The following is a 24,654-nucleotide window of genomic DNA, read 5'->3' on the forward strand; positions in this document are numbered from 1 at the left end:
TGGGACTACAGGCGCCCGCCACCTCGCCCGGCTAGTTTTTTGTATTTTTTAGTAGAGACGGGGTTTCACCGTGTACGCCAGGATGGTCTCGATCTCCTGACCTCGTGATCCGCCCGTCTCGGCCTCCCAAAGTGCTGGGATTACAGGCTTGAGCCACCGCGCCCGGCCATGACTTCCATTGTTCATGAAACCCCCTTTTGTTGCTAAATTTGTAAAGATGTTCTAATAACATTTCAGCAAAATGATTGCTCTGGGGACAGTTTAAGATCTCTTTGTATAAACCAAAGTCATTAGAAACAAATGAAAATGCTCATTTGTTTGTAAAGCATGAGCTAAAAAAAACCCCACAGAACCCACACTTATGAACAGTACAAATGAGTCCTGTGAGACTCTTGATATTAGGATTACAAGGAGAGGGCCCCTCCTAGTGAACATGGAGATTCTTTATAAGAATGTGAAAATTCCCACAGTCATTTCTCTTTAAAAGCTGCCTGAGAATTAAATTCTTTAATAGAATTTTATTATCTGCGAAGGAAAACTGTGTGTGTTTTTCTCTAGATATGGTATACATGATAAACACGAACAGTGAGTTAGCCTCTCCTAGCTACCTTCACACAAGATGAATCCCGGGGTAATGCTTAGCCAAAATAGCCAATATCCTTTATCTTTTTTAGGATACTGACATTACAGATATTATTACCTAATTAGAGTAACTTGTTTGATAGTTTATTCCATTCTTATTTAAAATAGGATTGTGACAGAGTTCATTTGTATAACACTTTTGAAAGCATAGAAGTTCAGTGTATCATTGTAAATAATTTCTTTTCATATTTTAGTGATATATTTAACTTTGTTATCTTACTCAAAGCAAATGCTTTGGAAGGAAAAGTTTAAAAATTAAGTAAGCGGAAAAATAAGAACATGTATCTTTCAGGAAAAATGTTTTACTGAGTTAAATAATAATAATGGTTGCCTTAGTCTGAACAGCTATAACAAAGTACTATATACTGGGATGCTTATAAACAACCGAAATTTATTTCTCACAGCACTGGAGGCTGTAAGTCTGAGACTAGGGTAACAGCATGGTCAGGTTCTGGTGATGGTCTCCTGCCAGGTTGTAGACTGCTGACTTCTTGCATTCTCACGTGGCAGAAACAGGGCGAAAAAGCAATCTGGGGTTTCTTTCATGAGGTTTTTAATCGCATCTGTGAGGGCCTCAGCATCACTAACTGTGATTTAGCTCCCAAAGACCCTACGTCTTAATACTATCATATTGGGGGTTAGGATTTCAACAAACAAATTTGGGAGAAAAATATGTTGTTCATTCATAAAAACAGTAGAATGAAACTAAATCATAGTAAATTGGTATTTTAGTTATTAAATGAAAAACAGTGAAATTAATTGATAAGATAAATAATTAAGACAATTTCCAAAGATTTTGCTGTGAATGTTTTCATTGCTTTGTGGTAGAAAATCTGAACTCAACTAAAATATCAACAATAAGGCACTGGTTTAAGTTAACAAGCAAATAGCAACCGAGAATGATACAGTTTAATATGTAGTCATATAATACAATATACCAAAGATATAGTATAATAAACATATTAATGAATAATATGTATAATACCATTGCATAAGTTTTCAAAAATAACATAATGCGTATGTTCTTATGAAAAATAGACTAAAGGAAAAACGAGCATCTTAACATCTGCCGTAGAGTTTGGTCATTACAGATAACTACTCTTTCTTTTTGTAAGATCATATATTTTGGAAATCATTTGATAACTTTTATAATTAGTTTGGAAATAAGTAAATGTATAATTTCATTTGTAAAAATAAATTATGTTAATGATAATATAAAATACATTCAATATATAAAAATGATATTGAATAATATGTAGAGATAAATTTAAAATATCTTACAGAGGAAAATTATACTTGCCAAAGAAAAAAAATATTTAAAATACAAATTTTGATACTTAATTATGACATAAGTCTATTTCTAAGCAAGTTTTTGGCAGACCTAATTTGACCAGTAACTGTCTCTAGATCCAGGTAAGTCAAGGTCATTGCTTTGGGGTGCATTTTTTACCCTAATTGGACAGGGCTAAATACATGAGTTCTAAAGTCCCTTCTTGCTCTGTGAGTACAAGATTCTTTTATTAGTGATTGTATTAACACTGAAATGTGGATTTAATTATTTTCAAACACAATGTAAAACATTTCTCAAACCACTAGCCTCTCTAAGAGCACCTCATTCTTTCAGTGGTAGTATACGTGCCATTGATTTAGAGTGAGGCCTAACAATTAATTTAGAATTTAAAATAAAATTATCTGAATATGTTCTAAGATGATGTTCAATACTCCTTAATATTTTAATTTTGCATGTTTGCAAAGAGACATATGCAGCTCTTTCTATATGAAAAGAAAGATTTGCTGGTGGGAGACAAGGGATCTTAACTCTTAACAGCCTGAATCTATCAAAAGATTAAGATTCATTCATTTGAAAGATTGTTTGCCTACTCTAACTGAAAATTAAAAGCTTTGGTGGAGGCTTCCTTGGAAATATTCCAAATCTTGTTCTGCCTTACAAATGCTTATACCTTTACCTCTTTGGGGACAGGCAATTCATGACTTTCAAATAGCAAACTGAAAAATAACGTGCATTTACAAAGTTTGACCTCGTTCATAGTGTCCTCTATCCTAATTTCTTTCTATTCTCATTCTCTAGCCTCTTGTTTGCTGCTAATAAAGCCACCATGAAGAAAACCTAAAGGTGTTTAGAAGGAATGAGCAACTTTTTATACTGATGTGTCAGTTTCCCCTTCTGGAAAATGGGGATAATAATTCCTTACAGGACTGTTACAATGATTAAATGAGATGTCTGTCCAGTGCTTAGCACAGTGCCTGGCGTATATAAAGGGTTTGGCAGGGACTTTATCTCCACAATGCACACCTCCCAGTGCTGGGAAAACAGCAAATTGTTCTCAGTATTTGATAATGAATCTCCTCCTCCTCATTATTTTTATTACTATTATTATTGAAATGGAGTAACAACCATCTTTCCCAAATGAGTAATGGACTTTTTAAAAAGCACCAGTAAAAATAAGAATCTCACTGAAAGTGAATGAGTAATTTATTGAAAAACCTGACTGATAATATGTCTCAAGTTTAAAGCATTATAATAAAATACACTTTTATAATCCCACCTAACTTTACTAGTATACTTGTCAATCAAATATAGTACCACTAAATTCACAAAAACCCTGGCAAGCAGGAAGAATATGGTTTCTAGAAATCTCTACAATGCCCCCTAGCAAATAGGGGACAGAATCCCAAGTGAAACGCATAGCCAGTGATGGGTGGAAAGGTCACTAGAAGCAACGCTGTTTGCTAGGCACTTTTCATGCTGAAGCTAGGGTGGTTCTGTTTCTAGGGAGCTCTCTCACTTGTGCCCAAAGAGCATTTGCATTCCCACTGAACCTTAAGTATAAGCAAAAGAAATAGGAAAATCTTAAAACAAAGGAAAAGGCAGTTCAAAAACAGTCTGCAAAGGCCCTGTGAAACTTAAAAGAATAGCACTGGAGAAACCTGGTAAGAACAGAACACATGTATTTAAAATTATCTGAATATGTTCTAAGATGATGTTCAATACTCCTTAATATTTTAATTTTGCATGTTTGCAAAGAGACATATGCAGCTCTTTCTATATGAAAAGAAAGATTTGCTGGTGGGAGACAAGGGATCTTAACTCTTAACAGCCTGAATCTATCAAAAGATTACGATTTAAAGTAACTGCACTCCTTTCAAGTGGCTTTTAAAATGAAAGTAAACGTACTTTGAAAGGGACACTCACTATATCTAAGTTTAAGTAATATATATGAAGTTACTTTGTAAAGGTTTAAGTTCCATATATAAAATTGCTATCATTTCTGCAGAAATAAAATTGGATAGTCAGAAAGAGGGATGATGAAGGTTAAGTATCTGGGCTATAAGATCACTTTATAAAATATAATTGCCAAAGCACAAAAACATAAGAAACTGAGTGGTTCAGATAACATTAAAAAGAAAAGGTCAAAAAGGAGACATCAAAGGAAAAGTAAAAAGACAGAAAGAACACAAGTGAGAAATGCACAGAGGCCAAAAAATTCAGTGTGAATGACAAAGGCAAAAATGACAAAGACCTACAAAAAGGTAAAGAAAAAAAGCAAATAATTAGAGGAAAATTCGTGACTTGTCTAGTGGTTTTGTTTTTTTTTTCTTTCTTTTTTTTATGGTCCAATGTTAAACACATCCTACTGAAAAGCCTAAATGCTGGGTATTTAGCATTTCACAACTTAGAACCCTTACAATTTTCTTGCAATATATCCAGCATCAATTATACCTATAAGAGTTAAAAATGCTTTATAAGTAGAAAAATTAAGATATTTATGATGACTCAGTCTAAAACAGTGAACAGCAGGCTGTTAATATAAACAGCTCTATGAACATAACATAATTTAGTACTTAAGAGGTATACAATTGTAGTAGAAGTTGTGAAATGGCTGATAAATTGCCCTATTTATAGACTCCAGTGTTAAAGATGGGATAAATTGTATCCTGATAATCACCTGCCTCTTATCCATGGCTTTTTAACTCATCTGCTCCATCCTGACAATGAATATTTAAGCTGCTTCTTCCCTCAGCTCTGGTCAGGGCACTGTAAATCTAAGTACCTGCTATCATATAAAGCCTAACTATAGAAACAAAAATTAATGGTGTTGTCTGAATCACAATAATTGGGAATTAGCACTTTAGCTTAACTTGTTAAGATGAAAGATAAATTATAAGAATGAAACATTAGTTACCATAGCAAATGCACAAGCACTATCCTCATTCAAATCATGACCCAGGTCTGAGTGTCTATGAAAGTTCCACTGGATTATATTACGCTCCACCTCGACAAATAACATTTGTTGCTCAGGAATGATTTATAGCAATTGTCATCATCTTTTGTATTCTTCACACAAATGTTGAAAAATTACACAGATTTATCTTTTCCATCAATGTAATACTTCCAAAAATGTGAGGAATCAGTGCAAATGTGGTTTACCTTAATCTCTAATGCACTGTCAAGGTCACTGAGATTAACAAGCCTGATTTCTCAGACTGGGAAGAATTGATTATTGCCATTTTGCTGAGTTTTTTGGCATAACCATAAAGCTGTCTTGGGTAGAACAATAATGCATTTTTCTCAATTGAAGTTTCCCAACCAAAAATGGATTTTATTTTGGCCAAAATAAATTTTGCTACTTGTGTGTGTGTGTATGTGTTTATGTGTATTGCTCAAAATATAGTTCTGTAGGCCTTTAATTGATAGTCGTATTTAATTGATTCATTATATAAGAAAATACTGTACTTTTTAAAAATAGAGAAATGTTCTTATTCACATCCAATGCGAGATTCTATGACTTTGCTGAAATGTATTTTGAGCTTCCTGTTTTCTTTTTATGTGAAAAGCAGTGAAATGCATGATGAATCTCATATATACGTGTATTTTAAGGAATACTGATATAATTAAATTTGACAAAGGATACTCATTTAAATAGTTAAGAATCTATTCCTATTTTATGAAGTAACAGAAAATTATTGAAAACAAAATAAAATAACCTAGCTTCTGGCAAAAAGGAGAATGGCATAATTGAATGAAAAAGTTACAAATTAGGCAAAAAGGGACATTTTGCATTGTGAGATGATATACCTGAGAAATATATTTTAAAAGAGTTGACATTGTTTATTATTTTGTGAAAAATTGAAATATTTAAGGTGTATACATGCATATATATGTGTAATTGGTTATGGCATTACATATGTCTGAAGAGAATGAGTAAACAGTACATGTTGAATGCCTGCTCTGTATATTTCAGGATAAAATAAAGTTTATTTATTTATGAAAATTAAATATAATATCTATTAAATAGGATAAAATAAGGTTTACATATGAAAATTAAATATGTCACTTTATTTTTTCTATTTGATTTTGTAATTATAAATGGAATCTCGAGTCATTAGAAAGAAAAAAATGAAGAAACTCTAAGTAAAGAGATCGTGAAAAATGAATATGGGTGTTTTTTTTTTCTGCTATGAATTTTAGGGAGATCTCCATATATTATTCTATTTCGTGGAATGGATCACTCCCATGATTTTTTCCCTACACAGTTAAAAATAATATTATACTGGCTGATGATTACAATTTTATCTTAATTTTGTGAGTAACAAGAAGAAACTGCTTCCTCAGTATTTTTTATTCCTCTTTTTCTTAATGAAAATCTTAAGTAAAAATAAGGATGAAGTTTGTTAAAGTGAAAAATTTAATTTGCAATACCTCCCTGATATTCCATCAAAAAAAGGAAAAAACTCAAAAATACTGATTATACATCAAGGCTTGAATATAAGGCAGAGACTGAGGGTGTGTGCATTAGTTTTCTAGAGCTGCCAAAACAAATTACCATAAACTTGGTGGCTTGAAATCACAGAAATTTATTCTCTCACTGGTCTGAGAGCAGAAGTTCAAAACTATGGTGAGTTTCTCCTGAAGACTCTAAGGGAAAATATAGCCATGCCTCCTCCAGCTTCTGGTGGCTCCAGCAATGCTTGGTGCTCCTCTGTCTTTACATGACTTACTCCCGGTATCTCTCTTTGACTACTTTTCCCCTATAAGGACACTCATCACCAGATTTAGAGGTTTCTCTAAACCTAGGATGATCTCATACTGAGATCCATAACTTTTTACATGTGCAACAATCCTATCTCTAAATAAAGCCACATTTACACATAGGGATTAGGATTTGGAGGCATCTTTCGGAGGCCACTATTCAACTCATGGACGTATATGGGTGTGCTTTTAATTTTGCTGTTATTGCCAAGAATTTCTGAACCATAAAAGTTCTAAATTTCCGGCCGGGCGCGGTGGCTCAAGCCTGTAATCCCAGCACTTTGGGAGGCCGAGACGGGCGGATCACGAGGTCAGGAGATCGAGACCATCTGGCTAACACGGTGAAACCCCGTCTCTACTAAAAAAAAAAATACAAAAAAAAACTAGCCGGGCGAGGTGGCGGGCGCCTGTAGTCCCAGCTACTCAGGAGGCTGAGGCAGGAGAATGGCGTAAACCGGGAGGCGGAGCTTGCAGTGAGCTGAGATCCGGCCACTGCACTCCACCCCGGTGACAGAGCAAGACTCCATCTCAAAAAAAAAAAAAAAAAAAAAAAAAAAAAAAAAAAAAAAGTTCTAAATTTCCTACTTTTCAAATACTTTATATATATTCATGATATATACATAAAATGAAACAATACTGATTCTTCCATATTTTACCATAATTATCACAATGTCAAATTAATGTTATCACAGTATCATTAGAAGATTAGCATAAATTATTTTCATTTTTATTTTAAAATAGAGTGAATTATACGCATAGAATCAGTCTTAAGCCTTAATCACAAGGGGAAAAAATAAACCAAAAGGAAATATTAGTGTTGTTGAACGACTCCCCTTAGTGATAGTATGAATGCTTACATTACATTAGGAAAATGTGAAGAAAATCTCTTCTTTGTAGTGGTTGGCAATGACTGCAATGAATTTTATACTCAATCTGTCAGTGTAATACACTCACTGTGTCTTAGTACAAACGTTTTGGAAGCTGCAAATATTTTTGTTGGCTATTCAGCAAACAAAATTCCAGTTTAGCAAATAATAATGCTTATTATTACAAGTTTAATAAGCATTGTTCTTAGTTGCCCATGGGAATCTATATTCACTGAGCCCTTGCACTGTAATAAACAGTTGGGCTGTTAAAATAGAGGTACTCTTCAACTAATCAGTAGGCATATGTCTTTTGATAGAAGACACAAAAGTGTCTGAAATCAGTATAATTTTAGGCAAACAATATTCACACAATAAGAAAATTACTATTGGCAGGAATGGGGGAGATCCAATTATACTGCAAAGAAAAAAAATTAAATTAAATCACATTACCTTCAGAAAAGCATACTTATGTAAAAATTAAGATACGTTGAAGAAATAACTATTGACTATGTGCCTCTATGCATGGCTAGTAATATAATTTTTTTCAAGAGGAAAACGTCAGGAAAAAGACCAAAGTGTTGGGAAAAGGAATACAAGTGTATGATTATTTCTGCATTTTAAATTAGAATATAAAGTCGTTAATGCATTTAGATTAGAAACTAAATGTGACTATAAGAAAATAAATAGAATTATGCACTCACTGGAGTTATATTAGCCATAGAAGCAATTAAAGTCCCTGCTATATAAAAACTAAATTAAAAATACAACCAGATTAGTTATTCCCTGAAGTAGGTCATTCAGTCAAACATTTATCTCATGATGGACTGAACTGAGTTGGCATGTATTAAATTATCTAAACAGCAAGGAATAGTGGTATTCTCAGTGTGATTTCAGAAAAGCTTAGGGAAAAGAAGGATCAAAAGTTCTTGTCTATATCCAGGTATAGCCACTATTTAAGTAATTCTAATACACGAAGACCTGTAATTATACAAATAATAAGCCAGGTAGCAATTCCTGTCTATGAAAATGATTTTCATTTTGACAAAAGAATTCACAATAGGATAAATTCAGATAGCAAGTACACTCACCACATTTCATATATTATTTTTCTTCTATATAGCTTTTCTAAAACACTTGTTTGGTAACATATTCTAATGTTAGAATAGAGATCCTCTAAAGCTTTGATGAACAAGCATAATCAGCTTACTGGGATTTTTGCTCCTCTCAGCAAATAAAAACAAAACAAAGTGATTAAATTAAAAATTAGCTTGCAAAATTTTTAGAGGATGTTCTTGTTTCAGTACAGATTGTGCCCAATCAGGTAAATTTTTGAAAGTATGAAGAATCTAATCTTGAGAAAGAATGTTGTGAAGGAAGCTCATTTTTACACACTGTTGTTTCCATTTAACACCTGCTTTCTTTCTTAGTCTAAAGAATGTGCATCTCTCCCAGCAACCTCAGTTTACTTGCCGTTCTGCAGGCAAGTCAACTTTACTGACAGGTCAAATTGTCCTTCTCTTGTAAACCTTCCATCTGGCTTCTCATCACAGTTAAGTACTACATTATTTGTATTACATCTGACATCTGATTAGCGTTGGTCTACCCCATTAGATTGTAAGGCAGGAGCCATGTTCTTTTGTTCATCATTGGATCCCTGGTGACTTTTAGCATGATGGCTGGAACACGGCAGAGGCTCGGTATGTTTTACATCTGAATCAAATACTGTAAGAGTTTGAATTAATACTGGTTAAAACAAGTAAACTTATAACTATGGAAGAAATATGCAATAACATCTTATTTTAGAAAAGTTAAAAGTCCAGTCGATCCCTGCACTTTGACAGACCAAGGCAGGAGGATTGCTTGAGACGGGGAGTCTAGGACTAGCCTGGGCAACATAGTGAGACCCTGTCTCTAAAAAAAAAAAAAAAAAAAAAATTAGCCAGGTGTGGTGGTGTGGTGCTGTAGACCTAGATATACTGGGATGCTGAGGTGGGAGTGTTGCTTGAGCCTAGTAATTTGAGGGTGAAGGAAATTATGACAGTGCCACTGCACTTGGATAATAGAGTAAGACCTAGTTTCTAAAAAAAAAGAAAGTCAAGTCAAGTTGACTATTAACCAGACATGCCATTATCCATATGTAGACCTATGTAGACCTATATATGTAGGTGAATCTGGCCCTACAACATTTCAACTGTCCACAATGAGGGATGCAGCATATTAAATATTTTATTTTTCAACCTTAAAGAACTATGAAGGAATAAATTGAAAATGAGATGTCAATAGTAATGATTTTCATGATAATTGTGAATGCCAGAAGTACCCATACCATTTTCTTCTTTAAAGACTCTTACTACCAATCTCTAAGTTTTTGTGCTAGGACTCTGCAGGCAACAATTCACAATGAACTGAATAGCCATAATTACTGATATATAAAATTCCTATGGCAGAAAGGTGAGGGAAGGAAGATGATTATCTTTAAAGTTATTTTTCTAAGCATATGATGAGAGTGAGAACAAAAAAAAAGTGCCCTCAAGTTTTGTATTGGTGGAAAACTAGCTAAAACTACTTTAAAAATCTATACTACAAATGTGCAAGTAGGCTTTTCATGGTGTTGTTCCCCTCACCCTCAATGAGCCTGTCATGAAGAATGTGTAGGGTAGAATTTGCACAGGGTAAAATAATGAGAGGTATATCACACTCTCTATCAGCAGTGTCCTGTACTGTGCAAAATATGGTCTGGGGAATTAGCCAAATGAAATTACAGTGTGAGATGCTGTATTACTTCACATGCAAGAAAAAATATGAATGACTAAATATACTGCTCAGTTTTTAGTTACTTAACATAATCTGCTGGGAATATAACTACTTTTTATGGCATACTTTCTAAACTCTTAAAAATTAAAAATTAAATAATTTTTAATATTCTGATGAAAAAAGCAGTTTCTATGCCCAGGGTCAGTAGGAGGTAAAGAGATACATAACTTGATTTGTAAAATCAGCATTAGCTAACTATTAATAGTAAGAAAGTGATTAAAACTATTTTGAAAGTAAGATATAAATTGTCTACTATGTGATATAAAATAGAGTGCAAGTAGTTGTATATTTTAAAGGAAAATGAGTAAAAATAAAATTAAGAATTGTGTAAATTTCTTGGGGACATATATAAAAATAAATTCCAGGAATAAATCCTTATAAAATATATCATTTTAATATATCTACTCTATTTAGATCTATTAATAATATATATCTAAATAGAATATATAATATATGCATCCATTTCTTTAAACAGAGAGTAAAAGTCTGGAATTTTAGTGGAAAGAATAATAAATGACAAAATGGTTTATAAAAATTGATAGAAGAAATAATGCCACTTTAGAATACTCTGTAACTGTTAAGGTTCAGGAGCCACAGCTTATGTCTGGATTATACCCAGGTATTTAATGCTGTGATTTTTCAAGTCTTAGCATTGAACTTCTCTTTATGTATATTCTCTGCCTGGACAATCTCACCAACTTATCATCCTTCCAGTGTTTACCCACATGCCAGTGCAGTGGTATTCAAAATGAGGCGTTCATAGCTCTGGGGATAAAGGATGACTTTTCAAGGCATACCCCAAAATATGCATAGTATCATGAGCATGAAGTTCCAAATCCTAAACTTTCATATGGATACTTTTTATAAAATCCTTTCTGTTTTTTTCCACGTTCCAGGAGAAAAGCATATTTTTCACTCATCTTGCCTTTTCCAGGGGTCCGTTGTACTGCAGTAGCAAAGAGAAAATTCTAAATATTAGTGCTGATATTTAGGAAGTGAGTTTTGAATTTTTAAATTCTTTGCTTCTATAAAATCTGAAGGAAGCCCTAATCAAATTTTCAGGTGATAGTTAAAAAATTTTGGTAATAGATTACTACGTGATATTTAGCATAAAACTTGGGAAGATTGTAAAGAACTGTGTCAAACTGCTACAACAAAACACCTTTCATTCCCATCTACTTATTTTTATGCATAAGATTTCTCAGAACTTTAACATGAAAATAGGGATGGAATTGATGGTGAAACTTTTCTCATTCAGAAATAAGTAATATTTTTCCTTGAATATGTAAGTTCATTGGAAAATGGCCTATCTTATTTTTTTACTTCCATATTTAACAATTTTTTATGTTTGGAAATTATCAAATTAACAATTGTAATGCTAAGTCGATTTAGAAAACAAATTTAACACAAACTTTCAGTATGACATGAAAAAATAACATAGATATGTGTGTTTGGATTTTTTTTTTTTTTTTTTTTTGCAGAGAGGTATGATAGGATGATACATAAAAGATTTCCAGGCAGCAATATATTGGAACACAAGTTTGGGGGAGAGAGAGAAATGATATAAAGTCTGTGACTATTAAATTAAAAACTTCATCACATTTAAAAATGACTAATGGCCACTTTAAAGTAAAAAATAGCTATGACTAACGGTCATTATTTTAAAGTAAAAAATAGCTATGCTTTTAGATTATACTGGCTACATTTAGAGAGACTGAAAATATTTTATTTGAAAATGCCTATAAAAATATGCTAGAAGTTAAATCCTTGCAATTATCTAAATGTATGATGGAGAATTTTAGATGTAAACTTAAACATATTATTTTAGGAGATACATGTACATAAAGTTTGAGAGCTATTCAATTATTCTAGTAAATTGTCCTTAATGCATTTCTTTCTCTTACTCAATAATGCAATCATTAACTCCCGTCACTCTTTCTTCCTCAATAACGGTCAAATAGCTCCAATCCTTTTCATTTGCACTACCAGCTCTCAGGGCTGGACATTTTTTCCTCATCTCGTTGCACTTATCAGATTCTCATTTGAGAGTCTCTCAGAACACCACCAAACTTTCATTTGTTGCACTTGTCTTGAGTTGTATTTTTACCTTTGTGTGACTATTTGAACAACTTTTATTTTCCTCTTACCTCCTTACCACTCCACCTGACTTTGGGGTCTGTAAAGGCAGGAACTATGTATTTTTAATTCCTGGCAATAACAGGAGCTAGCATTAGTTGACTGAATGACACATTCTAAATGTCTAACACTGCCCAACACATAGGAGTTATTTGATGTATATTTATTGAGTGTATATGCACAAAACATACACCATTCAACTCAATAATACAAAGAGAAATAAAATTAGTCCTATTGTGGGAAAATTGCATGATTTATGGATTTATGTTCATATATAGTGAGTGTGAAATTTTGAACTTTTAGAGCTGATATAAGCACTGGAAATTTGGGGGCAATCTCCTTACTTCAGAAATACAGTTGAGATTTTGAGAATTTAACTGACATCTCTAAAGCCACAACTGTTTAATGACAAAGGACAAGCTAATTCCTGAGCCCAGCTCATTGGAAGGGTGGGCAGCCCTGTTCTTTTTGCTATTCCATACAAACTCATTGCTATGATCACTGGTCTACAAAATGTCTATGTTGGTTACAGCACTAGAGTGGCAGGTCTGACTTTAGCCTATGAAAGTTTAGAGTGAAACAATTTATAATAAGAAAAATAAAAATAGTGGTATAAAGAACTGAGGAAATAGGGCCACACCAACTTGGAAACATAAACAATAAGTTAGGATCTATGTTTTGGGGAAAGAAAACATGAGGTTTCTGGACGAGATATACACAGACCATAGTGGAAAGAGTCTTTTGTCCCTCCACATTTATGTTCTCACATAAGAAAAGCAAACATTGATGATAAGGATCGGACATAAAGGAACACAGCTATCTGGAACACTCTACACTACGAGATAAACTGAGCTCTGGCGGACAAAGGGATATTTGCCATGAATAGCAACTGATTAAGAAGAGCAAGGATGAAACAGTTATATCTGCCAGGAGGCCAAGACAGGCACTATTCCTCAAAATAGGGGAAAAGGGGTAAATGTCCTCCTGCTCCTAAATTGAGAATCTCTATGGTAGCATTTTGTTTTATATTTTATGTCACAGGTCACATCCTTGTAAGACTCAAAACTTATAGAGGGTAGATTGAGCATTGAAGGCATTCAATAAGTGTTACTATTTCTACTGTCCCCACTTAAAATTCACACTGCCCACTATCCAAAGATAGTGAAAACAAGTAGAGGGTAACTCTGAAGAAGACTAGTGTTTTTGTTTTATAATTTTCTGCAAAGGTTAAGTATTATATAGGCATTCTTTTACATAACTCTCATGACTTGTGTGGTTAGTAATATGATTGCCATTTTGTACATGAGGAAACTGAAAGACTTTTCCAAGGTTATTTAGGGAAACAACTTCAATTTGACCACTAGTGTCTTAACTCTGAAAACAGTAACCTTTCACTACACCAGCAATTCCCAAAGTGTGGTACCTATACCAACAGCATCAACATTACATGGAAACTTGTTATAAATACAAAACCTTGGGCCTCATTCTACCTACTAAATCAGAAACTCAGAGGGTGGAGTCCAACAAACTGTTTTAATCCCATCTGATATTTCAGGTGCATGTTCAGGTTCAAAAACCACTGGCTTCTGCCATATAGTACCATGCAACCCATGTGCATAAAACTGTTGCTTACTCACTGAAGTGAGTACTTGACGTATGTCAGACAATTTTTATTTATTTATTTTACCATTTTTGAACAAATGTATTTTACTGATAGATAGTAGTGTGATATACCGCAGAACCACATGCAACAGCGTTAGAGGGCAGGCAAGCTGGGTAAAGAAGTCCAGCTCTACCACCTATTGTCATATAATCTTGGCAAGTTGCATAACTTTTGTAAATTTAGAATTTGGTTTTGGTAAGAAACAAAAATAAAAATAGTGAGATAATACACAAAAAGCACTTAGCCAGCACCCACAATGCAGTAAATGCTCAATATAGAAAATAAAGAAAATACAGCTTTATGATTATCATTAAAGACAATATTAGTAATGTTATAATTAATTAAATAAGTAGTGAAGCTCATGTATTGTGTATGTTGCAAAGTAGAGATTTGCCTCTACTTAGAATTTTATTATGGAATTGTTTTATTTTTCCAGTTTCAAAAGGAATACCCAATTTATTTCAATTCAATAAACATTTACTATATAACAAGGTGCTGTGTTGTTTCAGGGTAATTTTTTTAAGTATAGTGAAGATACTAGTCTTCAATTTATGTTAGGGAATAGACATTATTATCTATTGAGTAATGCTGTAGATTAAATCCTTGGGGATTTGGCACCAAGATGGCCGAATAGGAACAGCTCCAGCCTCCAGCTCCCAGTGGGAGCGACGCAGAAGATGGGTGATTTCTGCATTTCCAACTGAGGTACCGGGTTCATCTCACTAGGGTGTGTCAGACAGTGGGTGCAGGACAGTGGGTGCAGCCCAATGAGTGAGAGCTGAAGCAGGGCGAGGCATCGCCTCGCCCGGGAAGTGCAAAGGGGAAGGGAATTCCCTTTCCTAGCCAAGGGAAACCGTGACATACAACACCTGGAAAATCAGATCACTCCTACCCTAATACTGCACTTTACCAAGGGTCTTAGCAAATGGCACACCAGGAGATTATACCCCGCACCTGGCTCAGAGGGTCCCATGCCCATGGAGCCTCCCTCATTGCTAGCACAGCAGTCTGAGATCTAACTGCAAGGTGGCAGAGAGGCTGGGGGAGGGGCACCCACCATTGCTGAGGCTTAAGTAGGTAAACAAAGCGGCCAGGAAGCTGGAACTGGGTGGAGGCCATCACAGCTCAAGGAGGCCTGCCTGCTTCTGTAGACTCCACCTCTGGGAACAGGGCATAGCCAAACAAAAGGCAGCAGAAACCTCTGCAGATGTAAATGTCCCTGTCTGACAGGTTTGAAGAGAGTAGTGGTTCTCCCAGCACAGAGTTTGAGATCTGAGAATGGACAGACTGCCTGCTCAAGTGGGTCTCTGACACCTGAGTAGCCTAACTGGGAGACATCCCCCACTAGGGGCAGACTGACACCTCACACGGCTGGGTACACCTCTGAGACGAAGCTTCCAGAGGAATGATCAGGCAGCAACATTTGCTGTTCAGCAATATTCACTTTTCTGCAGCTTACGCTGCTGATACCCAGGCAAACAGGGTCTGGAGTGGTTCTCAAGCAAACTCCAACAGACCTGCAGCTGAGGGTCCTGACTGTTAGAAGGAAAACTAACAAACAGAAAGGACACCCACGCCAAAACCCCATCTGTATGTCACTATCATCAAAGACCAAAGGTAGATAAAACCACAAAGATGGGGAAAAAGCAGTGCAGGAAAGATGAAAATTCTAGAAATTAGAGCACCTCTCCTCCTCCAAAGGGATGCAGCTCCTCACCAGCAACGGAACAAAGCTGGACGGAGAATGACTTTGATGAATTGAGAGAAGAAGGCTTCAGATGATCAAACTTCTGCGAGCTAAAGGAGGAACTACGAACCCAGCACAAAGAAACTAAAAACCTTGAAAAAAGATTTGACGAATGGCTAACTGGAATAACCAATATAGAGAAGTACTTAAATGACCTGATAGAGATGAAAACCATGACACTAGAACTACGTGACAAATGCACAAGCTTGAGTAACCGACTCGATCAACTGGAAGAAAGGGTATCAGTGACTGAAGATCAAATGAATGAAATGAAGCGAGAAGAGAAGTTAAGAGAAAAAAGAGTAAAAAGAAATGAACAAAGCCTCCAAGAAATATGGGACTATGTGAAAAGACCAAATCTACGTCTGATTAGTGTACCTGAAAGTGATGGGGAGAATGGAACCAAGTTGGAAAACACTCTGCAGGATATCATCCAGGAAAACTTCCCCAACCCAGTAAGGCAGGCCAACATTCAAATTCAGGAAATACAGAGAATGTCACAAAGATACTCCTCGAGAAGAGCAACTCCAAGACACATAACTGTCAGATTCACCAAAGTTGAAATGAAGGAAAAATGTTAAGGGCAGCCAGAGAGAAAGGTCGGGTTACCCACAAAGGGAAGCCCATCAGACTAACAGCGGGTCTCTCGGCAGAAACTCTACAAGCTAGAAGAGAGTGGGGGCCAATATTCAACGTTCTTAAAGAAAAGAATTTTAAACCCAGAATTTCATAACCCGCCAAACAAAGTTTCATAAGTGAAGGAGAAATAAAATCTTTTACAGACAAGCAAATGCTGAGAGATTTTGTCACCACCAGGCCTGCCCTACAAGAGATCCTGAAGGAAGCACTAAACATGGAAAGGAACAACCGGTACCAGCCACTGCAAAAACATGCCAAAATGTAAAGACTATTGATGCTAGGAAGAAACTGCATCAACTAACAAGCAAAATAACCAGCTAATATCACAATGACAGGATCAAGTTCACACATAACAATATTAACCTTAAATGTAAATGGACTAAATGCTCCAATTAAAAGACACAGACTGGCAAATTGGATAAAGAGCATCAGCACCCATCAGTGTGTGTATTCAGGAGACCCATCTCACATGCAGAGACACATATAGGCTCAAAATAAAGGGATGGAAGAAGATCTACCAAGCAAATGGAAAACAAAAAAAGGCAGGGGTTGCAATCCTAGTCTCTGATAAAACAGACGTTAAACCATCAAAGATCAAAAGAGACAAAGAAGGCTATTACATAATGGTAAAGGGATCAATTCAACAAGAAGAGCTAACTATCCTAAATATATATGCACCCAATACACGAGCACCCAGATTCATAAAGCAAGTCCTTAGAGACAAAGAGACTTAGATTCCCATACAATAATAATGGGAAACTTTAATACCCCACTGTCAACATTAGACAGACCAACGAGACAGAAAGTTAACAAGGATATCCAGGAATTGAACTCAACTCCACACCAAGTGGACCTAATAGACATCTACAGAACTCTCCACCCCAAATCAACAGAATATACATTCTTCTCAGCACTACATCACGCTTATTTCAAAATTGACCACATAGTTGAAAGTAAAGCACACCTGACCAAATGTAAAAGAACGGAAATTATAACAAACTGTCTCTCAGACCACAGTGCAATCAAACTAGAACTCAGGACTAAGAAACTCAATCAAAACCGCTCAACTACATGGAAACTGAACAACCTGCTCCTCAATGACTACTGGGTACATAATGAAATGAAGGCAGAAATAAAGATGTTCTTTGAAACCAACGAGAACAAAGATACAACATACCAGAATCTCTGGGACACATTTAAAGCAGTGTGTAGTGGGAAATTTTTAGCACTAAATGCCCACAAAAGAAAGCAGGAAAGATGTGAAATTGACACCCTAATATCACAATTAAAAGAACTAGAGAAGCAAGAGCAAACACATTCAAAACCTAGCAGAACGCAAGAAATAACTAAGATCAGAGCAGAACTGAAGGAGATAGAGACACAAAAAAACCCTTCAAAAAATCAATGAACCCCGGACATGGTTTTGTGAAAAGATCAACAAAAGTGATAGACCGCTAGCAAGACTAATAAAGAAGAAAAGAGAGAGGAATCAAATACCTGCAATAAAAAATGATAAAGGGGATATCACCACTAACCTCAGAGAAATACAAACTACCATCAGAGAATACTATAAACACCTCTACGCAAATAAACTACAAACCTAGAATAAATGGATTAATTCCTGGAGACATACACTCTCCCAAGACTAAACCAGGAAGAAGTTGAATCCACGAATAGACCAAGAATAGACAGGCTCTGAAGTTGAGGCAATAATTAATAGCTTACCAACCAAAAAAAGTCTGATACACAGCCAAATTCTACCACAGGTACAAGGAGGATCTGGTACCATTCCTTCTGAAACTATTCCAATCAATAGAAAAAGAGGGAATCCTCCCTAACTCATTTTATGAGGCCATAATCATCCTACAAACCAAAGCCTGACACCAAAGCCTGATACCAAAGCCTGACAGAGACACAACAAAACAAAAAAGACACACACACAAAAAAAACAACAAACAAAAAACACAACAAAAATAGATAATTTTAGACCAATATCTCTGATGAACATTGATGCAAAAATCCTCAACGAAATACTGGCAAATCAAATCCAGCAGCATATCCAAAAGTTTATCCACCATCATCAAGTAGGCTTCATCCCTGGGATGCAAGGCTGGTTCAACATATGCAAATCAATAAACATAATCCAGCATATAAACAGAACCAAAGACAAAAACCACATGGTTATCTCAGTAGATGCAGACAAGGTCTTTGACAAAATTCAACAGCCCTTCATGCTAAACACTCTCAATAAATTAGGTATTGATGGAACGTATCTCAAAATAGTAAGAGCTATTTATGACAAACCCACAGCCAATATCATACTGAATGGGCAAAAACTGGAAACATTCCATTTGAAAACTCGCAGAAGAAGGGATGCCCTCTCTCCCACTCCTATTCAATACAGTGTTGGAAGTTCTGGCCAGGGCAGTCAGACAAGAGAAAGAAATAAAGGGTATTCAATTAGGAAAAGAAGTCAAATTGGTACAGAAGACATGATTGTATATTTAGAAAACCCCATCATCTCAGCCCAAAATCTCCTTAAGCTGATAAGCAACTTCAGCAAATTCTCAGGATAGAAAATTAATGTGCAAAAATCACAAGCAGTCTTTTTTTTTTTTTTTTTTTTTTTTTTTTTTTTTTTTTTTTGAGACGGAGTCTCGCTCTGCCGCCCAGGCTGGAGTGCTGTGGCCGGATCTCAGCTCACTGCAAGCTCCGCCTCCTGGGTTTACGCCATTCTCCTGCCTCAGCCTCCCAAGCAGCTGGGACTACAGGCGCCCGCCATGTCGCCCGGCTAGTTTTTTGTATTTTTTAGTAGAGACGGGGTTCACCATGTTAGCCAGGATGGTCTCGATCTCCTGACCTCGTGATCCGCCCGTCTCGGCCTCCAAAGTGCTGGGATTACAGGCTTGAGCCACCGCGCCCGGCCACAAGCAGTCTTATACAACCATAACAGACAAACAGAGAGCCAAATCATGAGTGAACTCCCATTCACAATTGCTTCAAAGAGAATAAAATACCTAGGAATACAACTTACAACGAATGTGAAGGACCTCTTCAAGGAGAACTGCAAACCACTGCTCAACGAAATAAAAAAGCACACAAACAGATGGAAGAAAATTCCATGATCATGGACAGGAAGAACCAATATCGTGAAAATGGCCATACTGCCCAAGGCAATTTGTAGATTCAATGATATCCCCATTAAGCTACCAATGACTTTTGTCACAGAATTGGTAAAAACTACTTTAAAGTTCATATGGAACCAAAAAAGAGCCTGCATTGCCAAGACAATCCTAAGCCAAAAGAACAAAGCTGGAGGCATCATGCTACCTGACTTCAAACTATACTACAAGGCTACAGTAGCCAAAACAGCATGGGACTGGTACCAAAAAAGAGATATAGACCAATGGAACAGAACAGAGCCCTCAGAGGTAATACCACACATCTACAACCATCTGATCTTTGACAAACGACAAAAACAAGAAATGGGGTAAGGATTCCCTACTTAATAAACGGTGCTGGGAAAATTGGCTAGCCATAAGTAGAAAGCTGAAATTGGATCCCTTCCTTACACCTTATACAAAAATTAATTCAAGATGGATTAGAGACTTAAATGTTAGACCTAAAACCATGAAACCCCTTGAAGAAAACCTAGGCAATACTATTCAGGACATAGGCATGGGCAAGGGCTTTAGGTCTAAAACACCAAAAGCAATGGCAACAAAAGCCAAAATAGACAAATGGGATCTAATTAAACTAAAGAGCTTCTGTACAGTAAAAGAAACTACCCTCAGAGTGAACAGGCAACCTACAGAATAGGAGAAAAATTTTGCAATCTACTCATCTGACAAAGGGCTAATAGCCAAAACCTACAAAGAACTCAAACAAATTTACAAGAAAAAAACAAACAACCCCATCAAAAAGTGGGCAAAGGATATGAACAGACACTTCTCAAAAGAAGACTTTTATGCAGCCAACAGACACATGAAAAAATGCTCATCATCACTGGCCATCAGAGAAATGCCAATCAAAACCACAATAAGATACCATCTCACACCAGTTAGAATGGCAATCATTAAAAAATTGGGAAACAACAGGTGCTGTAGAGGATATGGAGAAATAGGAACACTTACACTGTTGGTGGGACTGTAAACTAGTCCAACCATTGTTGAAGACAGTGTGGCAATGCCTCAAGGATCTAGAACTAGAAATACCATTTGACTCAGCCATCCCATTACTGGGTACACACCCAAAGGATTATAAATCATGCTGCTATAAAGACACATGCACACGTATGTTTATTGTGGCACTGTTCACAATAGCAAAGACTTGGAATCAACCCAAATGTCCATCAATGACAGATTGGATTAAGAAAATGTGGCATATATAAACGGTGGAATACTATGCAGCCATAAAAAAGGATGAGTTCATGTCTTTTGCAGGGCTATGGATGCAGCTGGAAACCATCATTCTCACAAAACCATCGCAAGAACAGAAAACCAAACACCACATGTTCTCACTCATAGGTGGGAATTGAACAATGAGAACACTTGGACACAGGAAGGGGAACATCACACACCAGGGCCTGTTGTGGTGTAGGGGCAGGAGGGAGGGATAATCGCATTAGGAGATACACCTAATGTAAACGACGAGTTAATGGGTACAGCACACCAACATGGCACATGTATACATAGGTAACAAACCTGCACATTGTATCCATGTACCCTAGAACTTAAAGTATAACAAAAAATAAAATAAAAATAAATCCTTTCAAACTTTGTATTGGCTTACAGCTTTAAATTGTGCCCTTTAACAGTATTTAAATACATTGTTATGATACATATTTAACTTCCGGTCAAATTTATTACTTAGAGAAAACCCTATAATACCATATCTGCAGTAATACTATGTCCAATTTTTTTTTTTTTTTTACTCAGTGAGACTTGGGCCTATTATTTCTTCCTTATTTGTACCAACCAGTGAAATAAACCAATTTCTATTCCCTTTATAATGCTTTTATACATAGAAAAAGGCCATTATCTTTTCTGTGTCTTTTTTTTATTTTTTAAGATTTTCAATTTTCACAAGCTCCTCTCATAGCTCATGTTCTCAAGATCGTTTTATCATTTGTATTGTATCTCCACCAAATGCTCGACAATTCGTCTCTTTTTTGAAATGTGTTTTTTTTGTTGAACTGAGTCTCCAAATTGCAGCCTAACAAGACCTGAATGTAGCTCAATCCCTTTTTATGCATGACATCGCCATTACAATTCAACACACTGTAGCGTTTGAATATTTTAACAGGTATTAGAATGTCAACTCATTCAATTTATCATCCACTGTAGTTCTTGAATTTTTCTTTCTGCTGCTACAATCTCTAGCTATTCATTGTACTTTTTGGTCCCATTATCCCTCCCTGCAGCACCTTTCACATTCATTCCATTTTTGTGATTCTGATGTCACTGATTTTACCCATATCCCCAACGTATCAATATTATGCTGCATAGTATAGTACAACACCCCCGAATTTGCAATCCCTGCTACTTCTATGACTCACTGTTTTGTAGACATATTAGAATAAATATGTATTTCCCAAGATATTTCATAAGTCTACTACATTACCTCTAGTATTCTTTTCTTAGATGACTTTTGTAAATCACTCTATTTAAGGCTTCAGTTAAACAAACAAAAAGCAAACAAACAAGGATTATTCGTCTATTGTTATAGGGCCATTTTAAAAATAAATATTGTTCTTTCCTTTTTGACTCAGTTTGAGAAACTTAAACTCAGCACCAACTACAGGATTGTATTATTGTTTAATTATCGAGCTGTCATCCAAAAAATACAGATTACACCTCTGATCTTCACACACACCTAGTAGCATAGTGGATATCATCTGTCCTCACTGCCGGAGGTGACCTGTGCTTGCTGGGCGTGTCATGTGGTGGGTTAAGCAAATCTTAGTAAATACAGAGTTAATTTCACTTAACATGTTTACTTTCCCCGTTACAAAAGAAAGCAAGGCAGAGAATATAAAATGAAATTAATGAAGGAAATGACAAAAGAATCTTAAGTCGTTTGGCCCAAATTTTATTATTTTACCACAGATAAGTGGCAGAGTTACCAAAACCAAAATGAGCGGATGAATTGTTCAAGTTTACAAGTCAAATATTACCGCATGTATTAAATTAAACAGAAACATGTGTGGCTTTATTCTGTCTAGAATTCCCATCTACCCACCTTACATATTCATAGACACCTACTCCTGCCTTCAGTCCTGCCCTATCCACTTAAGTCTTACTTATCCTTCATGAATCAAAATGAGATCCCTCCATGATACTAATGTTTCCTTTCTTTGTGTTCACACTCTATCTTGTACTTAGTTCTTATTTCAAAATAAAACTGTTTAAAAACAGTTCCTCTATGAATGTTAAGATCCACTTCTTTGATTTCCAGCTACCAGATGGTACTGAGAATTATTCAAAAAGTATTCTTAAATAAATGAACTATTTTTAAAGTAGCATTTTTCCCAAAAGCTATATTTCTAAAATTTAGACAGTGATATTAGGAGTCGAATGCTTTCTAGAGAAATTATGGTGATGCAATGGTGTGAGTCCAATTTCAACAACATGGTAGAAAAACATCTTTATACGAGTAGACCCATTAACGTTTTAAAACAATAATCGGCTCTGAAAAAGTGCACGTGTATAGCAAAATAAAACGAAAACAAACAAAACACACAAAAACAAAAGGGAAGAAAGAAGAGACTATAATTTCTCCATAATACATTTCATCTTTTTTATATGTATATATAATATGGATTTTAATAAAATTGTGGCTGTACCAACAGATGCATGAAAAAATGCTCATCATCACTGGCCATCAGAGAAATGCAAATCAAAACCACAATGAGATACCATCTCACACCAGTTAGAATGGCAATCATTAAAAAGTCAGGAAACAGCAGTTGCTGGAGAGGATGTGGAGAAATAGGAACACTTTTACACTGTTGGTGGGATTGTAAACTAGTTCAACCATTATGGAAAACAGTATGGCGATTCCTCGAAGATCTAGAACTAGAAGTACCATATGACCCAGCCATCCCATTACTGGGTATATACCCAAAGGATTATAAATCATGCTGCTATAAAGATACATGCACACGTATGTTTATTGCGGCACTAGTCACAATAGCAAAGACTTGGAATCAACCCAAATGTCCATCAGTGACAGACTGGATTAAGAAAATGTGGCACTTATACACCATGGAATACTATGCAGCCATAAAAAAGGATGAGTTTGTGTCCTTTGCAGGGACATGGATGCAGCTGGAAACCATCATTCTCAGCAAACTATCGCAAGAACAGAAAACCAAACACCGCATGTTCTCACTCATAGGTGGGAACTGAACAATGAGATCACTTGGACACGGGAAGGGGAACAGTACACACTGGGGCTTATCACGGGAGGGGGAGGGGGAAGGGGGGAGGGATTGCATTGGGAGTTATACCTGATGTAAATGACGAGTTGATGGGTACAGCACACCAACATGGCACAAGTATACTTATGTAACAAACCTGCACGTTATGCACATGTACCCTAGAACTTAAAGTACAATAAAAAAATAAAAATTTTTTAAAAAAATTGTGGCTGTATTTATTTTGGATAAATGTTTTACTTCCATGGTCTGATTATATGTGGTAGAATTGAAGGAGGTGGTAAAAATAGCAAAAAAGTTTGTATAACATTTTCAGGTCTAATGAAATAGTTTTCAGAAGGCTTAGCAAAAAATCTTGAAAATTTAAAAAATGGGTACACTTTGGTTCTAGAGAAGACAGATGAAATATTGGATCGCTGTCTTCAAATAGATAATAGATCAATTGGCAGAAGATACTGACAAAATGTTTTCCTTTTTAGCTTGTATAAGACCAGAAACAATTAATTTAGAGGGCAAGCAGGAAATGCTACAGGAAGGTGAGGTATTATGATGAGTAACTAAATAATGTAGTGAAAGATTCCTACAGAGACCTTTTGAACAGAATAGTTACTCTTTGATCTAGTCATTTAGATATTAAATCTAAACCTAAATAGCTCT

At 35.7% G+C, this 24,654-nt stretch overlaps 1 protein-coding gene across 1 annotated transcript in view; it reads right to left on the minus strand.

The window, feature by feature from the left end:
• TRHDE (thyrotropin releasing hormone degrading enzyme) overlaps positions 1-24,654 on the minus strand; it is a 421,266-nt gene that overhangs the window by 23,136 nt on the left and 373,476 nt on the right. The window lies entirely within an intron of this gene.

This window comes from Trachypithecus francoisi, unplaced genomic scaffold (assembly GCF_009764315.1).
Source record: "Trachypithecus francoisi isolate TF-2019V2 unplaced genomic scaffold, Tfra_2.0 Lachesis_group11, whole genome shotgun sequence".
NCBI lineage: Eukaryota > Metazoa > Chordata > Mammalia > Primates > Cercopithecidae > Trachypithecus > Trachypithecus francoisi.